Here is an 11,314-nt window from a genome sequence, read left to right on the forward strand (position 1 = left end):
TAAGGACAGAAACAAAGATTGGAATGATGCAGCCACAAGCCTAGGAATGTCAACAGCCACCAGAAGCTGGAGGAGACAAGGAACAGAACCTCCACTAGAAACTTCAGAGAAAGCACAGCCCTGCTGACACCTTGATTTCAAACTTCTGGCCTTTAGAAGTGCGAAAAAATAAATGTCTGTTGTTTTAAACCACCAACTTTGTGGTAATTTGTTATGGCAGTCCCAGGACATAAATGCAGATGGCTATAATGAAAAAGACAGATAACAAATGTTGGTGAGGATGTAGAGATATTGGAACTCTCACGCACATAGACTGCTGGTGGGAATGTAAAATGGTCCAGCAACTTTGGAAAATAGGCTTGCAGTTCCTCAAAATACAGAGTTACCATATGATCTAGCAGTTCCGCTCAGGTATAAACTCGAGAGAAATGAAAACATGTTCGCACAAAACCTTGTCCATGAATATTATAGCAGTATTATTCATGAGTCAAAAAGTGGAAACAATCCAAATACCCATCAACTGATGAATGGGTCAATAAAATGTGGTATACACATACAGTGGATTATTATTTTGCACTGTACTGTTTGCTTTTCTTAGTGCCTTACAGGAATTCCTTATGTATTCAAGATCTAATCTTTTTGTTGATAATGTGCATGAAAATATCTTCTCCAAGTTTGTAGCATGTCTTTTCCTTTCTTGATATTTTAATGTAAAGTGGATTTAACTTGTATTTTCCTGACAAAAATATTTTCCTGATATTTTGCTGACAAAATTATCTTTTTTTAATAATCAATTTTATTTGTTTATGGTTGCATTGGGTCTTCATTGCTGCACGTGAGCTTTCTCTAGTTGCAGCAAGCGGGGGCTACTCTTCGTTGCAGTGTGTGGGCTTCTCATTGTGGTGGCTTCTCGTTGCGGAGCACGGGCTCTAGGCACGTGGGCTTCAGTAGTTGTGGCACATGGGCTCAGTAGTTGTGGTGCACGGACTTAGTTGCTCCGTGGCATGCGGGATCTTCCTGAATCAGGGCTTGAACCCTTGTCCCCTGAAATGGCAGGCGGATTCTTAACCACTGCGCCACCAGGGAAGTCCCAAATTAAGTATCTTTATGTATGTTTACTGCCCATTTGCCAGCCTATTTGTGAAGTGCCTTTTCAAGTCTTTTGCCTATTTTTCTACTGGGTTGTTTGGCTATTTCTTAAGGATTTGTAGAAGTTCTTTATATATTCTGAATATGAGCCTTTGTCAGTTATATATGTTACAAATATTTTCTCAAAGGTATTTGCTTGGTTTTGTTTGTTTACTCCTTGAATGATGTATTTTAGTGAACAGAAGTTCTTAATTTTACTGTAATCAAATGTATCAGTCTTCCCTACCTGAAATTGCTGAAGATATTATAATATCTATATTGTATTCTACAAACTATATTTTGTCTCTCATATTTAGACCTACAATTAATTTTTGTGTATGGTGTGAAGGCGGAATCACGTGTTTCGTTTCGTTTTTCTCATATGGGAATATCCACTTGTTCAGAACCTTTTACTTAAAAGACTGTTCTTCCCCCACCACTCTACAATCCCCACTTTGTTGTAAATCAGGTGTCCATTTATGTGTTGGTCAGCTGCTGAGTTTTCTTTGCTATTCCACTGAAGTATTTTTGTATTTATACACTAATACCAGAGTGCCTCAATTACCAGACCTTATAATAAGCCTTGATCCCCAGTGACGCCATCCTCCTACCCTGCTCTTCTGACCTAAAAGCGTTTTGGATATTCGTGGTCCTTTGCATTTCCATATAAATTTAGAATCAGCTTGCCAAGTTACATACACACGTACACACACACACACACATACACACAACCTTTCTGGCATGTTTTTTGAGATGGCACTGAATGTGTAGGTTAATTTCATCCAAGAGTTAATGTGCTTATAATAATGAGTCTTCTGATATGTAGAAATAGTACTATTCCACCTTTTATTTAGATATTCTTTAATTTCTCTCCATTCTCTCATTTTCTGTGCAGATGCCTTGTGTACCCTTTATATAATAGTATATCTATTTATTTTTTATTTATTTATTTTTTGGCTGCATGGGGGCTTAGTTGCAGCACGGGCTCTTTGTTGTGGCACGTGGGCTTTAGTTGTGGTGTGCAGGTTTTTTCTCTCTCTAGTTGAGGCATGCGAGCTCAGTAGTTGTGGCGCACGGCCTTAGTTGCGCCATGGCATGTGGGATCTTAGTTCCCTGACCAGCGATCAAACCCATGTCCCCTGCATTGGAAGGCGGATTCTTTACCACTGGACCACCAGGGAAGTCCCTATATAATAGTATATCTTTTCACAAAAATTCATTCTCTAGCTCTTTGTGACTACTTTATAGAAATACAATTTCTTTTCATATTTTGATCTTTTTTTATTAATTATTTTTGGCTACGTTGGGTTTTCGTTGCTGCGTGCAAGCTTTCTCTAGTTGCAGCGAGCGGGGGCTACTCTTCATTGTGGTGCGCAGGCTTCTCGTGGCAGTGGCTTCTCTTGTTTGTTGCAGAGCAAGGGCTCTAGGTACATGGGTTTCAGTAGTTGTGGCACGTGGGCTCAGTAGTTGTGGCTCGTGGGCTCTAGAGCACAGACTCAGTAGTTGCGGTGCACGGGCTTAGTTGCTCCGCGGCACATAGGATCTTCCTGGACCAGGGCTCGAATCCATATCCCCTGCGTTGGCAGGTGGATTCTTAACCACTGCACCATCAGGGAAGCCCCTATATTTTGATCTTATATCCAGCAGCCTTACTAAAGTCATTTATTAATTCTAATAATTTACCCACGTATTATTTTAGATTTTCTATGTACATATTCTGTCATCTGCAAATAACGACAGTTTTATTTGTCCCTTTCCAATCCTTTTATCTTTTTTCTCTATTCTTTCTGCACTTACTAGGAGCTCCAATGCAATCTTGAGTTAAAGCAGCCCTTGTGTTTTCTTGACGACAAGGGTAAAGCTGGGAACATTTCAACATTAGGGATGATAATGTTCGCTGCAGATCTTTGTTTAGATATTTTTTTTAGCTTATTTTATTTTTAACATCTTTATTGGAGTATAATTGCTTTACAATGGTGTGTTAGTTTCTGTTTAGATATTTTTAACAGATCAAGGAAGTCCCAATCTATTCCTAGTTTGCTAGGGATATTTAAACAGTTGTTTTTCTGCATGTATTGGGATGTTCATATGATTTCTTTTTCTCCTTTATTCTACTATTTTGGTGAATTACATTGACTGATTTTTTAATGTTAAACCAAACTTGCCTTCCTAGAATAAACCCAACTTGGTTGTGACATACTATGTTTTCAGTAATCACTGGACTTGGCTTATTAATATTTTATTTAGAATTTCTTTTATCCATGTTCCTAAACAATGTAACATTGGCATGTAATTCTCTTTTCTCATAATGTCCTCGTCAGATTTAGGAAAAAGGCTACAATGTCCAACTAAAACAAACTTGTGAGTGTCTCCTTTCTTTTTTAAAAAAAATTATTTTACTCAAGTACAGTTGATTTACAACGTTGTGTTAATTTCTGCTGTACAGTATCCTCTCTTTCTTTTCTTTGGAAGAGTTTGTGTGAGATTGGTGTTACTTCTTTTCAAAAGTTTGGTAGGACAGGGAATTCCATGGCAGGCAAGTGGTTAGGACTCCGTGCTCTTGCTGCTGAGGGCCTGGATTCCATCCCTGGTCGGGGAACTAAGACCCCACAAGCCGTGTGGTGTGGCCAAAAAACAAAGAAAAGTTGGTAGGACACCTAGTAAAGTCATCAGGGCCTAGAATTTTCTTTGTGGGAAGGTTTTGAGGTGCAAGTTTAATTTCTTTGTTGGTTATAGGACTATTTAGATTCTCTATTTATTCTCACGCAGTTTGGTAAGGTGTATTTTTCTAGAAATTTGTCCATAGTATCTACATTTCTAAATATATTGTTTTAGGGACTTCCCTGGTGGCGCAGCGGTTAAGAATCCGCCTGCCAATGCAGGGGACACGGGTTCAAGCCCTGGTCTGGGAAGATCCCACATGCTGTGGAGCAACTAAGCCCGTGCGCCACAACGACTGAAGCCCGAGCGCCTAGAGCCCGTGCTCTGCAACAAGAGAAGCCACCACAATGAGAAGCCTGACACCGCAATGAAGAGTAGCCCCCGCTCGCGGCAACTAGAGAAAGCCCGCGTGCAGCAAGGAGAACCCAACATTGCCAAAAATAAATAAATAAATTTATTTTAAAATATATAAACAAAGATTGTAACATAAATAAATAAATGTATTGTTATAAAGTTCATACCCTCTCAACACCCTCTTATTGCCACTTTAATGTTTGAAGGAGCTCTAATAATGTCTTCTATTTTTACTCGTGACGTTGTTATTTGTGCTACTCTCTTTTACCGTGTTCAGTCTCACCAGAGCTGAGACTTGTAGCTTCATTCATTCTTTCTGTTGTTTGTTTTCTCCTCTGTGTTATTTCCTTTCTTCTACTTTCTTTGAGTTTAGTTCACTGTTTCTTTTAAAGCTTCTTGAGATGCTTGCTTAGGTTATAGATTTTCAGTCTTTCTTCTTCTTGTCTGAAATAATGTATATAAAGCTGAAATAATGTGCTCTTTTGACCGTTTGGTACAACTGACCTGTAAAACTGTTCGGGCTTGCTTCAATTTCTTTAATAGTTATAGAGCTATTCATTTCCTCTTTCTTCTTCAGTAGTGATGATGTTTTAGTTTTCTAGCAATTAATTTCTTTCATATAAGCTTTAGAATTATTGACACAATTTGTTGATAGTGGTCCCTTAATTTTTTTAAATAAATTTATTTATTTATCTACCTATTTATTTATTTTTGGCTGAGTTGGGTCTTTGTTGCTGTGCGCTGGCTTTTCTCTAATTGCAGTGAGCGGGGGCTACTCTTCGTTGCGGTGTGCCCTTAATTTTTTTTAGTATTTATTTATTTATTTTTTTAGGCTGTGCCGGGTCTTATTTGCAGCACATGGGATCTTTGCTGTGGCATGCAGGATTTTTAGTTACAGCATGTGGACTCAGTTGCGGCATGCATGCGAAATCTAGTTCCCTGACCAGGGATGGAACCTGGGCCCCCTGCATTGCAAGCGTAGAGTCTTATCACTGGACCACCAGGGAGGTCCCAGTAGTCCCTTAATTTTTTAATCCGTGCAACACTCGTGGTCATATCCTCCTTTATATTTTCTAATGAGCTATTCATGCTTTCTCTCCTTTATTCTTAGTTAACCAGGCTAGAGTTTTGCCTTTTTTCCTAGTTTTTTCAAAGAACTATTTCTTGGTTTTGTCAATTTCATTTTACCTTTGTTCTCTATTTCAGTAATTTCTGCTTTTCATTATGATCGTTTTACTTTCTTTGGGTATACTGTGTTATTTTTCTAACTACGTAATATTAACACATAGCTCATTAATTTTTAGCTCTTCCTCTTTTCTTATTTAAGCATATAAAGCTATAATTTTCTCTCTAAATGCCTCTTTTGTTGTATCCCACAAGTTTTGATGTGTAAAATTTTCATAATCATTCAATGCTACTGTTTTCTCTTGATTTCTTTGAACTATAAATTATCCCTGTGTATGTAAGTGTGTGTAGGTTTCTGTGTTTAGGGGAGTTTTAGGAAGTTTGGGGTTTTGTTGTTGTCTGTATGTTTGTTTGCCTGCCTTAGGTCTAGACTCAAGAGTTTACTTTAACAGAATCTCTTTTTGGGCTTCCCTGGCCACAGAAACCCGTTCCTACTTATTAATATTCAAGCACATCTATTTATTCATCTGAGCTTGGACACGTTACACACTCCGAGTCATCCGTGCTTCTGCCCTCTTTGTGAAAGGAGGCTTTGGGTCTGGTGGTCCCACAGGGAGGGCGTGTAGGTGGGACTCAGGGCTGACTCAGAAGCCCAGCCCTGGACAGCTCATGTCTGAGGTCGCACGAGCCGGAACAGAATTTTGTCTAACGGCTTGGCGGGCTCCAAGCTGCCTAGCCATACCCAGCTCCTGAGCTGTCCGTGTGAAGTCAGGGAGTTATCAAGATGAAATGCTAGACCTTTGAGGGTTTCACTCCTTCAATTCTGCCCTTGTTTTTGACCTGGAATCATACTGACGGCAAATATTTTCCAAATGCAATAGTGACAACTGCTTTCCCAGCTGACATGTGCTGAGGAATATGATGAACCATCAGAATCGCTGTGATCAGCAGATGGGGAAACAGAAGTGCGGGAGGGCAGGAAGGGTCTCAGGCAGGGCCCCTCACCAGTCAGGTGCAAGGGTGGGGTGAACTTCGTCTCGTGACAGCTACTCCCTGTCAGCTTCCCACATCGAATCCATAATGAGGGACGGAAAGGTCAGTCAAGCATTAATTATGCCCGCGTGCACTGACTTCAAGACGAAGTTAAATCCATTACCAGCAAGTGAAGAATTACCTTCCTTTCTTTCAAAACCACAAAAATAGTCATTATAAACTGCCTGCATGTTTTAGCCACACTTTCTTGGTCATTTTGTCACTTCAAGTTGGTGACCTTGGGCAAGTTAGTTAGTCCCACTAAGCCCGAGTACAGTAGGCTTAGTACTGGCCCTCAAAATGTCAGGTCCTGGTCTTTCCTGGTGGTGCAGCGGTTAAGAATCCACCTGCCAATGCAGGGGATGCAGGTTTGATCCCTGGTCGGTAAACTAAGATCCCACATGCGGGGGAGAGGGGAGGTGTCAACTAAGCCCGCGCGCCACAACTACTGAGCTCCCACGCCACAACGAGAGAGCCCACGCGCTGCAAACTACAGAGCCTACGCGCCCTGGAGCCCGTGCCACAACTACAGAGAGAGAAAACCCGCATGCTGCAACTAGAGAGAAGCCCGCGCACCACAACGAAAAATCCCTTGTGCCTCAACGAAGATCCTGCGTGCTGCAACTAAGACCCGACACAGCCAAAAAAGAAAGAAGGAAAGAAAGAAGGAAGGAAGGAAGGAAGGGAGGGAGGGAAAGAAAGAAACAAAGAGAAAGAAAGAAACAAAGAAAGGAAATAAAGATACTAAAGATTCAAATCACACCGATATAAAAAACGTTAAAATAAATAAATAATAAGCATTTATTTAGCTCAGGGATGCGTAGGTAAGCTGGGTCCCTCTGCTAATCTAGGTGGGTCTAGTTGATGTCAGCTGGGTCCGTCCACTCATGCACCTGCAGTCAGCTGTGGACTGTCTGAGGGCTCCCTAGTTTAGCATGGCCTCAGCTGTGACAAGTGTCCTTTTAAGAGAAAAGCAGTGGGACGTTAGACACACAGAGAGAAGAGGAGATGGCACTGTGGCTAGAGACTGAAGTGATGTATCCACAAGGCAAGGAGCCAGCAGCCACCAGAAGCTGGAAGAGGCCAGGAAGAGATTCTCCCCTAAAGCCCCCAGAGGGAGCGTGGCCCTACCAACACCTTGATTTGGGTCTTCTGGCCTCCAGAACTGTAAGAGAATAAAGGCATGTTGTTTCAAGCCACTGTCTGTGGTCGTAGGAAACTGACACGCTGAGACCAGGGAGACCAGGGAGGATGCCGTGTGGGGCACTGTGGAGATGCTGTGGGTGCTGCACGCTGGTCCCCAGGGGAATCCACTGTCCTGCTCGGTGGATGTGGGCCGCTGGGGTTTTCTCCTGTCCAGACCCAGCTGATGCCCCTTCCCGCACCAGAGTGAGCCCAGGCCTGGCAGGCCCCAGGCAGCCCCTGGGAGGTCAGAGGTGGAAGAGCTGCCATCTCTCCAGCACCTCTCACTGGCGAGTCCCTGGCGAGTCCCTGGTGAGTCCCTGGCTTCTGCTTCCTCCTGGTCCGCTGAGGGGTTAACCACGTGAGCAAACTCAGGCTCCTTCCTCTGAGCTCTGATGAATAAGTCAACTACTCATCACTCAATTTCATTTTCATTTTCTCACTGCCCAAATTCAGGGGCCCCAGATCCTTAAGTCTGTAAAAGTCCACTGGAGCCCAGGGCTGGCTGCTGCTGGGGGTGTAATCTGGGGCGGGAGACCCACCTCCAGGTGAGCTCAGACACTCCCCAGGTCCCACGCAGACTCCGGGGCACAGATGGAGTCGAGTTCTGGTATCAGCGTTTACCACCTGGGGGAGCTCGGCAAACTGCTTAACCTTTAGGAGTATCAGTTTTCTCGTCTGTAAAATGGGAATTCATTCGCTGCAGGAGAGGCCAGGAAGATAAGAGGGAAGGCAGGCAGGTTGATGGGCCTTCCCATATACCACAGACAGTTGATGGAGGGTGAGGTTGGGAATACCTGTAGGAGGGGGCAACCTGGGAGTCACTGGGGCCTTGTGTGGAGATGGTGGGGACAGTCTGACCTCAGCAACAATGCAAGAGAAGGGAACCAAAGGCTGGGGGCAGGGAACAAACAAGGGTCCCCTGTTTTATTTTATTTTAAAAATATTTGTTGCCGCCTGTGGGATCTTCATTGTGGCATGCGGGATCTTTAGTTGCGGCATGTGGGCTCTTAGTTGAGGCATGCGGGATCTAGTTCCCTAACCAGGGATCGAACCGAGACCCCCTGCATTGGGAGCGTGGAGTCTTAACCACTGGACCACCAGGGAAGTCCCAAGGGTCCCCTGTTTTAGAACATGGAGAAAGGCATCGGTTGGTGCCTGAGGGGAAGGGTCTGTAGGGAGGGAGAGGGTACAGAGGAAAGAGGGGCCGAGGATCCAGGGAGGGTCCAAGGAAGGTTTGAGGGGGCCGGAAGGATTTAAGCCCAGACTCCCCAGATATGCAGGGAAGTAGAAGAAAAAGGTGGCCCTCCATAGGGCCCAGGGCTATCCGTGGGGTCTCCCAGCCATGAGGCATTAAACAGGTGTACGGTGCAGGCTGGTGGGTGGGTTGTTGCTGCTTCTCTGACCCTCAGTATCCTCTGGGGCAGACATGGCTCACCCCAGTATTTGCCCTTCCCCTCCTGCTCCAAGGAGCTCCAACCCAGAAAGGGAGGAGGTGTGCCAAGACCAGGGGCCACCCCCTTCCTCCTCTGGTGGCTCACCAGCCGCATGGGGTGGGGTGAAGCCCACCCTTACAACGAGTTCGATCTGGCAGCTTTAAACTGGGCCAGACTTTCAACAACTGAAAATGTCCAGAAAGTTAGGAATTCAACAGTACTCTGCTGAAAACAGGGAGCAGAGAAAAACAGATTTATAGTCATGCCTCCTACTGAGTTTATATTCCTGAATAAATGTAGTTACAATAATAACAAATTCCCTGGCGGTCCAGTGGTTAGGACTCGGTGCTTTCACTGCCTGGGGCCTGGGTTCAGTTCCTGGTCGGGGAACTAAGATCCCGAGAAAAAACCAACCAACCAACCAACCAACCAACCAAAACGTAGTTACAATAATAATAATGTTGCAAGAGGTATTATGTCTTTCTTCCCCACACTCCATTTTTATTAGATGGAAATTATGACACAAAATAGGTCCCGGGTTATTGCATTTGATGTCTGACAGCGATCTTAGAAGTAACGTGTCCAAAACTGAACCGGATTTATTTCTGTTGCCATCCCCCAGCGCCCCTCCCTCAACCACGTCTCCCCCATCTCAGGAAATGCTACTGGGAGCCAGCCTCAGTCCCTCTTTTTCTGTCTCCCCAAGCATCCAGTCCATCAGCAAGTCCTGCAGTCCTGACAGGGATAAGCGCTCCCAAATCTGACCTGGCACGACCGCCCCGGCCCCAGCTCCCTCTTCACTCCTGGCTGTGCAGCAGTTTCCTCACCAGGCCTGCAGCTTCCCTCTCAGCCCCTCCACACCCGCCGGAGGGTCATTTTATTTTCTTTTTGGCCAACATTTGTTCATGATTTTTATTTTTTAATAAAAACTGAATAGAACTGCAATTCCCCTCCTAGATGTATACCTAAAAGAATTGAAAACGGGTACTCACGCGGGTATGTGGGTACACATGGCCATTGCAGCCCTATTCACAGTAGCCAAAAAGTAGCCAAATGACTATGAATGGATGAATGGATAAACACAATGGGGTCTATCTGTACAACGGACTACCATTCAGCCACGAAAAAGAAGGAAGTACTGATACATACCACAATGTGGATGAACCTTGAAAACATTGTCCTTAATGAAAGAGGCAAGACACAGAGGATCAAATTATGTCTGGTTCCATTGATATCTGAAATATCCAGCATAGGCAAATCCAGAGACAGAACACAGATTGGTGGCTGTCAGGGGTTGGGGGGAGGGGTGAGAGAAACTGCTTAACAGGGTGTGGGTGTTATTTTGGGGTGATGGAGATGTTTTGGAACTAGACAGACATGGTGCTTGCACAGCCTTGCCAGTGTACTAAATGCCCCTGAATTGTTCACTTGAAAATTGTTAATTTTATGTTCTGTGAATTTCACATCAATAAGTTATTTGTTTTCATTGACAGGTACATCTCAAGTATTGGTCAGGAGCTGTGATACACAAACGCTCCTGTACTTGCTTCTCGTTTCCCTCTTCCTCCCCTAAAGGTAAGCACTGTACCGCTACCCTGATTTGGGGGGGTTTATCACCCCCTTAACGTTTTTTTCAATTGTTTTACCCCCTATGTTTGCATCCTTAAACAATATGTTGGTTTTACATGTTTTTGTTTCTGCAGTTTGCATAAATGAATCATGCTTTATATAGTCTATGTGAACTGTTTTTGTACTCAAGAACTGTGATTCATCCACGTCGCTCTGCATAGTTGCAATAAAGTTCTCTCTGCTGTATACTATTTCTTGGTGTGAACATGCTATAGTCTTTATTCACACAGATAGTGGACAACTAGGTTGTTTCTAGGGTTTTCCTATTACAAATGGCAATGTGGTAATATTTTTATGCATGTCCCCTGTGCACATGGTCAGAAGGTTCTTTAGGGTAAATACTGTGGATGGTATCGCTGGGTTGCAGGGGATACACAACTTCAAGCATACTCACTGATGCCAGATTGTTTCCCAAGATGTCGATTGTATTCATTTTTGCCAAGGAACCAATTTTTGGCTTTGTTGGTCCTCTGTGTGGTGTATGTGTTGCATCTCATAATTTTCTGCTCTGGCCTTTTTTATCAATTTCCACTCCTCCCAGCAGCGTCTTGGAGTGCCTTTTGCTCCACATACCCAGCAACACTTGCTTTTGTCTGACTGCTTCTGGTGGCTGTTGCACGGTAACTCATTATGGTCTTGGTTTGCATTTGCATTAACAAATCAGTTTCAGCATTTGTTCTTACATTTATTGACCACTGTGAAGTGCCTGCTTTTATGCCTTCCCCCTGCCTTTATGTCTCTTCCATATTCATATTATGTTATTTATC

The 11,314-nt window shown here is 43.7% G+C and overlaps 1 long non-coding RNA gene across 1 annotated transcript; it reads left to right on the top strand.

Moving 5' to 3' along the window:
- The first annotated feature begins 8,504 nt into the window (after positions 1-8,504).
- Positions 8,505-10,740, top strand: LOC113627786 (uncharacterized). Its single transcript, XR_003435729.1, has 2 exons — positions 8,505-10,493; positions 10,622-10,740. It is a non-coding gene; the product is annotated as an uncharacterized LOC113627786 (long non-coding RNA).
- The last annotated feature ends 574 nt before the right edge of the window (positions 10,741-11,314 follow it).

Source organism: Aethalodelphis obliquidens, unplaced genomic scaffold, assembly GCF_003676395.1.
Source record: "Aethalodelphis obliquidens isolate GAN/ISIS:26980383/991018 unplaced genomic scaffold, ASM367639v1 scaffold21, whole genome shotgun sequence".
Taxonomy (NCBI): domain Eukaryota; kingdom Metazoa; phylum Chordata; class Mammalia; order Artiodactyla; family Delphinidae; genus Aethalodelphis; species Aethalodelphis obliquidens.